At 37.8% G+C, this 13,927-nt stretch overlaps 1 protein-coding gene across 1 annotated transcript in view; it reads right to left on the minus strand.

Moving 5' to 3' along the window:
- Positions 1-8,840: 8,840 nt before the first annotated feature.
- LOC126371434 (adhesion G protein-coupled receptor A3) overlaps positions 8,841-13,927 on the minus strand; it is a 233,458-nt gene continuing 228,371 nt past the window's right edge. The window contains exon 10 of the transcript XR_007567042.1: positions 8,841-8,865. The gene's annotated coding sequence lies outside the window, so the exon portion shown is untranslated. The remainder of the gene's footprint in view (positions 8,866-13,927) is intronic.

Raw genomic sequence — 13,927 nt, forward strand, 5'->3', positions numbered from 1 at the left:
ATGATTTGAATAGTTTAGTTAGGTACTTTAAAGTACTAAGATGCCTCCCGTTTACATGGAATACTTAATCGATTGAAAATTTGCATGTTGTGTGTATGTTGTTGTGAGCCATGTCCGGGGCCTTTGGGGACTCAATAATAACCCTGTTTTTTGTAAGAGGGACCATAAGGTGAGAGGAAATTACCTAAGTAAAAATTATAAAATGCTAATCTAGAAACAGGAGCCAGTGTAAGATGATCAAATCATTATTATAATTTTATTTATTTACGAATTATTAATTAAGTAACAATGAGGACGACAGACTGTTTTTGTTGATGACGTCACACGACAGTATTTCCAGAGAAGATCCGCAAAATTCATAGAAACTGTCCACAGAAAGTATGTAAGTATATAAGTATGTAGGTATTCCAGTAGCTCTACTATCAAATGACAAGCTCTCAGAATGAAGATGGATCTCGCAGTTAGTGTTTACTTTACCCGCCATTTATGTTAATCTGAAAATTATTGGCTCCATATAAATAATTACACGTTTGCAGATATTAAGTCATAATCTTAATGGGCCGGACAGGTATAAAAAGTTGATTAAATTCCATGGTAAGGGTGTGCGTCGACGGAGAGTGCTGGATGGTCTTTTGTTTGTGGTGAAATAAAGTTTGTTCGCTTGTCTTTCCTTTCGCGATTTCTCTACCGCCTTATCACTAAACGAAGGCTAAATACAGGGTGTTAGTGACATCATAACGAATACTCAGGGGGATAATTCAGACCATGATTCTGAGTTACTAACAAGTGGAATTTTCCGTCGCAAAATTCATGTTTTTTTATTTTTTTTTCAATTTTATACTTTTGCGATGGAAAATTCTACTTGACATTGACTCAGAATAATCAGATGAATCATCCCTCTCAGTATACGTTACGTTGGCACTTACACCCCGTACAAGTACATACAGGTAGCCATACAAGTAGGTATGGGTGTTAGTGACACCGTAACGAATACTGAGGGGGATGATTCAGACCATGACTCTGAGTTGATATCAAGTGGAATTTCTTGTCGGAAAATTCATAAAAAAATTAGTGTTTTTTTAAGTTATTTTCCCATCCATACTTTTGCGACGGAAAATTCTACTTGATATAAACTCAAAATTATGATCTCAATCATCCCTCAAAGTTTTCGTTACGATGTCACTAACACCTTGTATAATACCAGGTTTAAAATATAGTCCGCGCCACGACAGAGGATAAAAACTAGGAGGTCAAATGTAGGTGGCAGCACTGTTGAGTATTCTTAAATTATGACATTTTCATTTTCTCCATACTGTCGAGCTAAAATTCGTCATAAACTGCTATAAAATGTTGCGCAATGTAGAGTGTATCCCGTCTGAAGGATGAGTTACAGCCAGTTGGAAAAAGGCGGTTTTGATTGAAAATAAGGTTTTGTAAGTTTTTTTTTCCGGTGTTTAGGGAATAAATATAACACTATGATTTTACAGTTAAACGCTACGCAAAGGGTTATAGTGTTAACATATAAGCAAAACAAATGTTTGTTTACTCAAATAGTATAGGGAACTGTCAAAATTTAAGAACACTCAACAGTAGCGATACCTGGGGCCTGTTTAATAAAACTTACAATTGTAAATTACAATGACAATTTGATGTACATTGCGGAGTGTGTGAGATCGAATATTTTGCAGTTTCATATCAGCTACGTAATGAACTTGTAACTTAAAATTGTAAGTTTTATTGAACAGGCCCCTGATGGGAGAAATAGGCAGTTTTTATCCTCCTGCGGCACTAGCGCCGCGGCCGGATTTTTTTGTTCTACCTTTCTTATCCTATAATAAGCACACCCCAGATACACCTTACAAAAATCTCATTTTTACCGTGTGTTATATGCATACGTGCGAGCTGGACAAAGTCCGCACGCTGTCTCCCTTACTTTATGTTTCTTATCATTTCTTCTCCTCAGTCATATCACTTTGCGATATGATGTAAATTCAAAATGTTACATTGACCTTCAACAGGTTTATTCATGATAATTAAGTTGAATAAATGATTCTGATTTACTCCTTAGTGGCTTACGGTCATTTCAATCTAAAGTAAGACTCTAAAGTAAAGCAACTACCCACTGCCCACCAGCGGCTGAGCTAGGTTTAATTTCTCCCATCAGGTGTCGCTACTGTTGAGTGTGAAATTTTGACAGTTCAACTGTAGAACTGTCATGTGTATACTATAACCCTGAATATATTATACAACCTACACAACCTGGAAATAGTAGCATATTGGCCCAAATTTGTTCTAGATGGTGGAATTACAAAGAAGGAGTAGGCTTTTTTCCTACGAAGTCTCAGCGGAGTACATACTTATTTTAAATTTTGATAAAAGATTTCTATATGCAGTATTATTCTATGGATATAGTGTGCGGCAGGCCTAACCTAGCCCTCCTGATATCTTGCGACCTTTGTTCGCATAATTCCGCCATAAACCATCATTATGTTCACAATAAAAACATTCGCTACACATTGTCTTCGAAACACGTATGTTTTGTTTCTTACAGCACTTCGTAAGTACACATTTATCAACGCGTTTTTGTAACATAAGTAGTTCTGTTTTAACACGATAAGGGTTGCTCAGGTGGAGTGGATCACGGGATAGAAGACAGAGGTTGGAAATGCCTTTGCGCATTTTGTATGAGAACCGCTGTCGCTGGTTCAAAACCACTCTCTTTTACTACTACTCCTGCAAACAGATAACTACGATAGCTCTACTGCTTCTCAAATTTCATAGCCACTTTACAGGCAATGTATATTCTATGTGATAAGCTACAATTTTATCATTACTTTTCGTAAGATACTGCATACAAACGTAATTTGTTGATAATTAGCCGATTAAGACGATCACAAATATATTACCTAGGTACCATCGTATTCGTTTTTTTTTTGTGACTTTTAGGCTTATTTTCAATGGCATTCATTGGCTCTATAAAATGAGGAGAGCTGGGTTTTTTATCAACTAAGTTATTTTTTATTGGCACAACGGGCTATGGAGCGCGCCATGTTAGGCATCCACCTGGTAGATCGTATACCAAACGTCGAAATTCAGCAACGCACTAAAGTCGAAGATGTAGGTATACGAATCGCTAGGCTTAAGTGGATATGGGGGCACTTGGCAAGACGGGAAGACAACAGATGGACTAAGGCTGTTACTGAATGGTGGCCAAGGCATGGTATGCGATATCGAGGCAGATCACCAGCCCGTATCGGATGACATTGTGAGGTACGCCAGAAAGCAATGCATTAGACTTTCAGAGGACCGGAAAGGATGGCGTGAAAGAGAGGAGGCCTAAATCCAGCAGTGGGTGGACACAGGCTGAGTAGATAGAAAGAAGTTATTTTTAATAATTATAAATGATAATTTACTTAGGTATTGATTATATTTCATGTATTTTGGGCGTGGCTCTTTGATTAATGATGATGACTGGGTAAATAAAGATATTTGTATACGTCTGTACCTTGGACAACCTCACCCGTTACCCTATATTAGATCTCCCAGTTCCACAGTTAGCACGACGAGCGCTCGCTCGACTCCACGAGTGTACTCGTTTCCGGTTGCAAGCGCCGCGCGCCTGGCGTGCCGGAAATCTAGCAGATTGGATAAAAATTGCTGCCACTGCGCTGTCACCTATTATGGCCTATGCCAAGTTACAAACAATTACGATAAGCGACAGTTTTTTTTTCTTTTTTTTGACGTAATTTATTGTAGACTAGCGACCCGCCCCGGCTTCACTCGGGTGCAATGCTGAGGAAACAATGAAATTATTTACGACATCACATTAAAAACCTCAAAAATAACAGTATTTCTCCACTATTTAATGGATGTTATTATACATATAAACCTTCCTTTTGAATCACTCTATCTATTAAAAAAAAACCGTATCAAAATCCGTTGCGTAGTTTTAAAGATTTAAGCGTACATAGGGATATAGGGAGAGAAAAAGCGATTTTGTTTTATACTATGCAGTGATACTCTGTAGTGATTTGCCACAAATGGCATTTAGCTACTTGGCCGGGCAAATAAGGAGCGTTGAGGGCTCTCACCCGGTACAAAATTTAAGACAACAGGCCTGAGGGTGCCCTGGGCTGAGGGTTCAAGGCATCGTCTGAGAGGATAATAATTAAAAGATTTGATTGACTTTATCGATAGCGATAAGCGCTGAATGAGGGAAATCGTCGACCACAGCGGGGTCGGTATCGGGGTTCTGAAGTGTTTGTCTGATTGACCGCCTCCATGGCTATTATAAGCGACAGTTTAATCGAATAAATTGACATGTCACCTTTAATCCTCATATATTTTAATCCGATTACTAACACTGTCGTTTTTCGTAATCGTAGCCAATTTGCATATGGATGCGAAACTTGGGCCCTAAACAAACAGCATAGGGAAAAACTAGCAAAGTGTCAAAGACGGATGGAAAGAAGCATGCTTGGTCTAAAACTCAAGGACAAGATACAAAGTGAAAAAATTAGGACAAAAACTAAACTAACTGACGTTCTAACTAGAATAGACCAGCAGAGATGGAGATGGACCGGACATATGCTAAGATCCAAAGTGGAGAAATGGAGCCAGACAATCACCCAGTGGTATCCACGAGACGGTGCCAGAAAAAGGGGTAGACCGAAAAGGAGATGGGACGATGAGATCAGGATGACTGCGGGCCCTTTCTGGACAAGAGCGGCGCGTGATCGCCATCATTGGAAAGGATTGGAGGAGGCCTTTGCCATGAGGCACTCCGAAATAAGAGATTTAATATAAAGTGAACTGTAAATAAACGAACAATGTTTCGGAAGCAAGGCTTTCAAGTTCAAGTTCAAGCCAATTTGCAAGTTGGCTGAGGCCCCTGGTTATACAAGTAGGTAGGTACCCCCAGATGTTGGGTAGTAAGTTGCGAAGTAAGTGTTAAGTGATTTCAAGAAGGTTGTAAGCATAGGGCACCACAACTTGCAGCCACTGTTGATACGAAGTCCTAAGATGGATATGATGAACCTCATGGTGATAAGGGATCAGAATATCGCAGATAATATCCATCGTGTTTGAAAGTACACGATCCCTCTGTCGGATTTTACGACATGCCCGGGAAGAAAAGGTAAGTCCTCCCTTGTAAACGTCCATTTCATGTTTGTGATGTAACTAGTTGTTAAGTGCAAAAAAGTATATAACAAGAAAAGCAAAACACGTGTCTGTGTGTTCTGTTTTTTTTTTATTCGCGCCCAAAAGAGGAGGCATTACGTATTAACTCCAATCTACACCTCATTTCCATAATGATATACCCTGCACATTGAATAAAAACTCGTAACCAATTCATAACCAAAAATGAAGTCGCGAACTTATAACCAAATAACCATCAATTCAGATGCGATGTAATAACAATGAGAAAGTAAATCGAATCAATATACGGTGAGATGTGACGACAGGGGGCTATGCCCCTGGCCCGCTGGAGCCCCCTCAGCCCCCCTGGGACTTCGCTTTTCAACCCCTGTTATTGTTTCAATCTCTCCGCAAAGTTGTGAATTGAAAAAGTTCGGCTTACCTCACGATTTGGACAGATTTTTACAGCGGATTTTTTACCGACTTTAACAAAGGAGGTTATATATGGATGTTGTTCGGTGACTTAATAATTCCTATACGCATGTCGCATGTCATATTAGTCGCCATTGATTGAGTAGATAGGTAAATAATAGGGTAGTTTCCAACTAGTCAAATCAGTTACTTTTTATAAACGTCAAAACACGAAAAAACCCAATAATAATAGGTTGCTTGGAAATAATGCCGCCGATTGTACTCCTCTTGTCCCATTTGTAATTGGTTTTAATATTGTGTTTATATGTGCAATAAAGCGTTTTTTGTATTGTATTGTATTGAAAATACCTAAGGACGCTATAATATAATATGTATATTCAAATTCAAATTCAAAAATATCTTTATTCACTAGGTAACATAGTTACACTTTGAATTGTCAATTTTTACATAACGAACGTCTCATCCGCCTAAAACTACTGCAGCTTCTCACACAAATAAAGAAGAGTCCTAGATAAGTGCTAGATAATTAAACTAGAAAAAGAGAAATATATTTAATCAATTATTATTATATTACGTTTTTCTTGATAAAAATTCATAAATAACTTAAACAGAATAAATGAAAATATCTATAATGGTCGAGCCAACTGTGTCAGTGAAAATTGCGCTTAAGATAAATTAATAACTCATTATTGAAAGAAAGAAAGAAAGAAACATTTATTACTTCCGGACACCACAGACACAGACAGATAGGTACATTACATTTAACACAGGACAGAAACCACACGGAAATCAATAAGTACATAGACAAAAAAAAGATATCCAAAACAAAAAGAAAAACAAACCAAAATCATAAAAACAATAATAATAAAACTAAATATACTAAATGCAACGCACTGACGGCCCGATCATCTGCGGTGGAGTCCGGAATAAAAGGACCTCGCTTAGCATAAGTCGCGGCGTGAGCCACGACGCTGGTATTCTGCGGGCCCTGCTATTCCAGTAGTATTGGTGCCATTCCAGTACCGAGGATCGAACAGGCGCTCCCTATTTGAGAAACAAGCCGGGGATTTCAACATCTAAGCTATCATTAAGCTAATAACTGAATATAGAAGAGATTGATAAGAAAATTCGGTGTTTACCCGTGGTCTTGTTAAAGATCCATTGCCTGGTCCACGAGTAGGTAGGTTGGGAGACATCGACTGTTAAGTACGATCACGAGTACTAAAACTCGTATGTATACACTTTGAAACCATGTCACATTACCTTTTTTCACAAATTAAACCGTAAGTCTGTTTAAATGTCAAATATGATAGTGCGATAAGGTTCTAAAGTGGGTACATGATATTGCTCATGACTGTACTGAGATACACTGACCAATAATATGCTGGACTCGACCTTCTATATTCGTACATAAGCGACCACTCGTGAGTCGCGAATTATGATTCTATTTTCAAAATATCCGTTGCGGTTGGTCGAGGCCATAATAATTGAGGTAATATAATGGATAGGCCATTTTAGTTACGGATGACTCGAGGTTAGGTAGTTGTGTTATTAGTTCTGTAAAAAACCGGACCTGTCAAATCTTCAGATTAGGTAAGCGGACCCTGTGAAAAACGGGATAATGCCAAGGAGATGATGATTAGGTGGCAGACCAAGGCGAAGATGGCGCGACGATTTGGATGGTTTCCTGAAAGGCTGGCCGGAGGAAGCACTGGAGAGTGAATCCTGGAAGAAATGAACGGAGGCCTTTGCCCAGCAGTGGCTAGATAAGAAAATAAGATTAGGTAAGCACGTGTTAATCAATAGGAAACTGAAGTACCATTAAAATGCATTCAAATTATAGTATTTTGTAAAACCAGTCAACGTTAGGTAAGTGATAGATAAACATCTAAAAGTAACGGTGAAGTGTTTCTACTTAAAACAAACAAAAGTTATCATTTCAGATGAACATTACAGAACAATGGAGCTATTACGACCATTTTGCAAGAAATATGTCGGTTACATAAAATACTACAGATATTAAACATTATAATACAGGGTGCTAGTGAAAGCCTATATCTAGACTCGTCCTACATTCTTGTAGCCCATATGTGATGTCCATAAAAATTTATAATAAACTGCCTAACATATTAAAAGAAGAAAAAAGTGACAAAATCTTTATTAAAAAAATAAAAGAACTTCTCATTAATAAATGTTACTACAGCACTAGTGAATACCTTAATGATACTGATGTTACCATTTGAAAAGCTTCCTCCTCTCTTTTAAACTTCTATTTTGTTGTGCCCGAAAGGGTCTATGATGTGAAACTCATACATGTAACTTACAAACTTGTACACCATCATAGTATGCAAATAAAGAATATTGAATATTGATACGGGCAAGCTCCACAGTCCACATATTATGCCTAACGTGTAGAGTTTGTAATAATAACTCTTTGACATTGCGATCGATATGATATCGTCTTGGCAATATTTTACATGAAAATGTTTTTGGTGAGATTACTATTTCAACACTACAACTTATAAAGATTTTTCGTTTAAATTTTTTATTACTTACTGAACGATTTTAAGTACTTACCTCCAAACACTAGAAGAAAAAAAAACAGGTGATTACATTACATTTCAAGTAGCTGCTAACAAGGTTAAAGATTCTCCCAAACATTTCTCGGATCACAAATTAAGACAAATTAGAAAGGGACAGAGGTATTCAATTTGGTAGATCAGAGAGGGTCAGATGATGATTGGTCACTCAACAGAAGCTTTGAGCTGTGATTATGTTGTTGAGACGGTTTGATGACGTCTGGCGCCCATCGGTAGTGGACAGACATCTGAAAAACAACTCATACCTATTCTTGTTAAGAACTTAAGGAAGATAAAAAATCTTCGTGTCATTGTAGAGATCTCTAAGGATTTTAGACTTAGCCACTTAAAAGTTTTTAGATGACGTGTTTAATACTATGACTTATTTTGCTGTCATTATGTATTTTTTTCCATTCCTTCCATGGTGTGGCTTGTGAGATCAATGACCGACCCCATCAAAGAGATACATAGTTCATGTAACGACTACATACTTAGCCATATATAGGGTGTTGGTGACATCGTAACTTAGTTGATATCAAGTGGAATTTCGTGTCGGAAAATTCATGAAAATTCAAATCAAATCATCAAATTTTGGTGTTTTATAAGATTATATTCAGTTCCATACAGCAAAATCTGACGGAAAAATCCACTTGATGTTAACTCAGGATCGTGGTCTGAATCATCCCCCTCAGTATTCGTTACGATGTCACTAACACTCTGTAGTAGCTGGGACCGACTGCCCAACGTGCGCTCAGAAATACAGATCATCTTACTACCGGAGAATCGGACGATTAACTTGCAATGTCTTAACTAAGCTGGGGATCACAAAGTGATTTTTTCCGCCAGGATTCGAACCTGGGACCTTCGGAATGAGCCCACTGCTCAACCACTGGCGTACGGAGGTAGTTTTCATTTATTTCGGATTTTTTTCCCATATTTCCGACGTATAAGGGACCACTAGACCATGTTACTAATGCAGTCATTTGAAAATGAGCTGTGGCTTGTGTCAGTTAAGTGTAATGTGTTGTTCCGAGTTCAATAAATTATCAAATAAGCAAATACCTGTAGTATCAATACACACCATTAGACCCACGTCAAACTATCGTTTCTAAGTAAAACGGGTACAATACCTTTCTATATAACATCATTTATCGGAAACGAGCTACGGGCAGTTATCGCGGTGTGTGGATCACAAAATGACGAACACAATATTACGATTACAGTGGTACCAAAACACACCAGTGTGACTGATTACTGTCGAACACACGGGACGCGGGAATGTCGAACATTAAGGCTAGGCGCGCACTACGAGTTTTTCGCCGCGCGGCAGAAAAAAACAGCGGCATAATGTCGCACTGTAATACTGTACCAAACAGTTTTAAATTGTATTGCGCGCACTTGACGGCAGAGCCACCGCAGCGGCGCAGTATTACAGTGCGACATTATGCCGCTGCTCTTTTCTGCCGCGCGGCGAAAAACTCGTAGGGCGCGCCTGGCTCTATTTTCCAATCTCTGTCTATGATTTTAGTAACGGCCAATATTTTGGTAAAATAAAGCAATTACAACTAGGGTCAAATAGAATTTTTTGCGAAATGAAGAAGCAAACAAAAACATTGGTTGCGTTCAACTGCTTCCATCACGGCACGGCTACCAAAGCAATTCACTTAAAATAGTCATCATCATCTCCCTAGTATTATCCCGTTTTTCACAGGATCCGTTTACATAACCTAAAGATTTGCCAGGTCCGTTTTTTACAGAAGCGACAGCCTGTTTGACCTTCCAACTCGCGAAGGGAAAACCAGCCCGATACAGGTTAGGTCACATACCTCCGAAAATGATTTTTTGCAATGTGGGTTTCCTTACGATGTTTCCCTTCACCGCTGGGCATGTGATAATTATTTATGATCCAAACATGAATTCGAAAACAAATTCGACGTCATTGGTTTAGGCCTGTGCTGGATTCAAGCATTCTACCAACTGGGCTACCACGGCTCACAATTCACTCAAAAATTAATATGTCAATTGCAATGTGGCCTTTTTAACCCCCAGATCCAATAGTAGATAACTGAATAGAAATGCAAACTGTGTTCTCGCATTTTATTCTACGCTATTAACAATCGTAGCTCAAAATGATAAAGTGGTTTGTCTAACACGAAACGCAAGACGACGCCGTTAGGTAGATAGTTATTTGTAAAAACCTGAACTTAATTAAGACTGTGTAAGCATGAGTCAATAATGAAGAAGTAGAAACATGAGTAATCACTTATCCCTCCCACTTTTAATTCATAAAATAATGCATCTTGGTAGTTATCACACGTGCGATCTTTGTATAAGTTAACATTGATTTAGTATTATAATTTGGTTTTTTGGCGCGGTATTGCAGTTCGACGGATCGCGTGCGGGGCGCTGCGTCCATGTATCACGATAGCTACCGAGCACTTGCGCTGTGGCTGGGAGAATTGAGGTGGACTGAGCGGAGGCAAGAGCGGAATTCACCTAGTACCTAACAATATTATTATAATATTATATTAAAAAATAATAATAAATTTATTTCCAAACCACAAAAAATAAATTACAAAGAAACTTAACTTATCTAATAGCTACAAGCTGTTTTTTTGTAGATGGCTGATGCCTAAACTAAGTAAACTTGTAATAAAAAAAAATTGACGTGACTTATTGTAGATTTTCCGCAGATGGCATTAACTACTTGGCCGGACAAATGGGGAGCGCTGAAGGCTCTCACCCGGTCTCTCTCACTCACAATTACATCTTACATCCGTTATTATTCTTATCAAAATAAACAGAAGCAATATAGAGGTAACAACACAATTTGATCGATACATAATGTGATCCAAATATCAAGCAACATTTATTTTTATATACACGCTTCTGCTATTAGATAGTATTTTTGAATAATTATGTAAGTACCCGAGTAAATGAGAAATAAGATAATTATCACGTTAAATCTCGACAACGCCATCTATATTACTTATTTTTGGAGAATGTGGCCTGGAAAGTACTACTGAAGCACGTGATAATCATTTTAATATGATCCTTACTTAAAACGAATTCGAAAACAATTTCGAACATCACTGGTTCAGGTCTGTATTGGGCCAGCCAAGGTCCTTAGCGAAGTTGCGAACGCAAAACATATGGGATTGATACGTCATTTGCATATACGTATATTTGAATTAAAACACATTATAACGGGTTCTTACCGCGTTTAAAGCAGGCATATGAGACTCCCGATATTTCGACACTGTTTCAAGTGCCGCGGTAAGAACCCGTTATTATGTGTTTTAATTATGAGGCATTTGCCCAGTAGTGGGACATTAATTAGGTTACAGAAAAAAACATTATGATAATAACCGCGTAAACTTAAAACAATATATGTATATTTTATTCGATTTACACTGTCACGTTTCGTTATTGGATATATCCAATATATCTCTATAGGGTTAGGGGACGACCAAAGAAAGTGTGGATGGATTGTGTAAAGAAGGAATGTGTGTGAAAGGTGTGAGTATTGAGATGACGACTGACAGCAATGAATGGAAGAGGAATACATGTTATGCGGACCAAAACTAGAATGGAATAAGGGCAGAAGGATGATGTCACATTTCGTTATTGTTTGCAACTTGGCTAAGACCCCTGGGGGGTTAAACTGGCCACATCGAAGCAATTCATCTGAGAAAGCAATATTGCTATTTGACATTTGTTTGCACTGCGCACTTACTTTTATATGCGTAAATGTCAAATTGCAATATTGCTTTCGTAGATGAATTGCTTTGATGTAGTTAAACATACCTAAACTTTACAAAAAAGGTTATTATAAAGTTAGTGATTATTTAGAAGATATGAATGCATGGGATTAACTGTTTGAGAACTGATATTAGGCAGCTAAATTACTCAATTGTATACCAATATTTTTTTTTTAAAGAGTGGCTAAAGAACCCTGTGCCGAGGTTTTTCTTGCAGCTTCTTTTCCCCGGCTATGCAGGTTGTGAGTAGCTGCAATAGTTTTAGGCGGATGAGACGTTCGTTATGTAAAAATTGACGATTCAAAGTGTAACTATGTTACCTACTGAATAAAGATATTTTTGAATTTGAATTTGAATGTGGCCATTTTAACCCTCCTGGTCTTTTAGTAAAATACTTAAGTAACTACGAGTAAAAACATCCTCATGAAGACACTTCTCACTCGCTACTCGCCCCACTCGGCGCCCCAACTCACGCTGTAGCAAACTCTACGTACTGTCATTAATCACGTTTCTTTTTTTGTGTGTAAATGCGATTTTTATTGTCCGTAGTCGAGTCGTGAATCCATTTGTGTTAATGAGAGCCGCAAGGTGGCCTTTCCGATTAATTCAATGTCATTTCATAATAAAATTTGTAATCAGGGCCCCTATTTTTTGCCAGTTCTCTCCCCTTCAAAACGCTTTTTGTTTTGTATGAAAAAGTACGTGTGAAATTGACAGTTGTGGTGGTATGCTGTTGGTGTGAGGGTTTATCTGGTGAGGCGAGTCGGATTAACTTGTAAGCCGGGAGTGATAACATCGATCAGTGCTCGCCTCTCGCCGACAGGATTCGAGCTCAAACATAAACATTGGAGCCTTAAGTGAGAATGTTTTTAGTGTAAACGATTAAAATTTACATTAATGTTTGCATTTTGCTGTAAGGATAGTGGATTGTAGCACTCACGATTTGATTGTCAATATTTTATCGTGTGAGGAAAAGTTAATCTCAGCTGAGACTGCCCTCAAGATCATGCTCAAGTTCCTGGGTGTTAAAATGGCCACATCGGTGCAATTAGTCAAAAGTAAGTGCGTAATGCACACAAATGTCAAATAGCAATATTGCTTTCTTAGATAAATTGTTTCAATGTCGCCATTTTGACCCCCGTTTTAATATAATAACAGTCACATTGACATGGTCTTGAGGCCCGTCTGGAAGCTGAGATTAGTTTATTCAGACCAACCACCCTTAGGATGATCTAAGCTAGTAAATTGTCGCTAGAACTCATGAATCTACCAACCTACATTTAAAAGACACCTAGCAACACAAAAATAACAAAGTAACAAGTTACAAAATCCATATAAGATCGAATTTAGGTACTCGTAGGTGTAGTACCTAAATTCGATCTTATATATGGATTTTGTCTTTTACACAGCTTGCTTTATTAAGTAAGAGAATCAGTCGATTTGGGAATTTAAAGTGGCCACATTGAAGAAATTCATCTAAAACATTAGCGTATATAAAATTAAGTTCTCAATATTATATACAGGTTGTTAGCGATATCGTAACAAATACTTCCGTTATTTTCAGTTCTCTGCTATTGCGATGATTCTGTGTTTCTATCAAGTGGATTTTCCTGTTGGAAAATTCATGAACATTTTAGTGTTATTTAAATTATTTTCCGTTCCATACTTTTGTCACGGAAAATTCCACTCGATGTTAACTCAGAATCATGGTCTGAATTCATTATCCCTCAAAGTATTGTCACTAACACATTGTCATGTCAAATATGAATATTATTATATTTTTAGATGAATTGCTTCAATGTGGTTTTATAATCCCCCTGAGGCCTATTTTATAAAACTTACAATTGTAAATTACAACGACAATTTGGTGTTCATTACGTAGCTAATTTGAAACTGGGAGATATTTGTGATCACACACACTCCGCAATGTACATCAAATTGTCATTGTAATTTACAATTGTAAGTTTTATGAAACAGGCCACTGGCCGAATACAAAATGCAAGAAGGGGCAGCAGA

The sequence above is a fragment of the Pectinophora gossypiella genome, chromosome 12 (assembly GCF_024362695.1).
Source record: "Pectinophora gossypiella chromosome 12, ilPecGoss1.1, whole genome shotgun sequence".
In the NCBI taxonomy this organism is placed as follows: domain Eukaryota; kingdom Metazoa; phylum Arthropoda; class Insecta; order Lepidoptera; family Gelechiidae; genus Pectinophora; species Pectinophora gossypiella.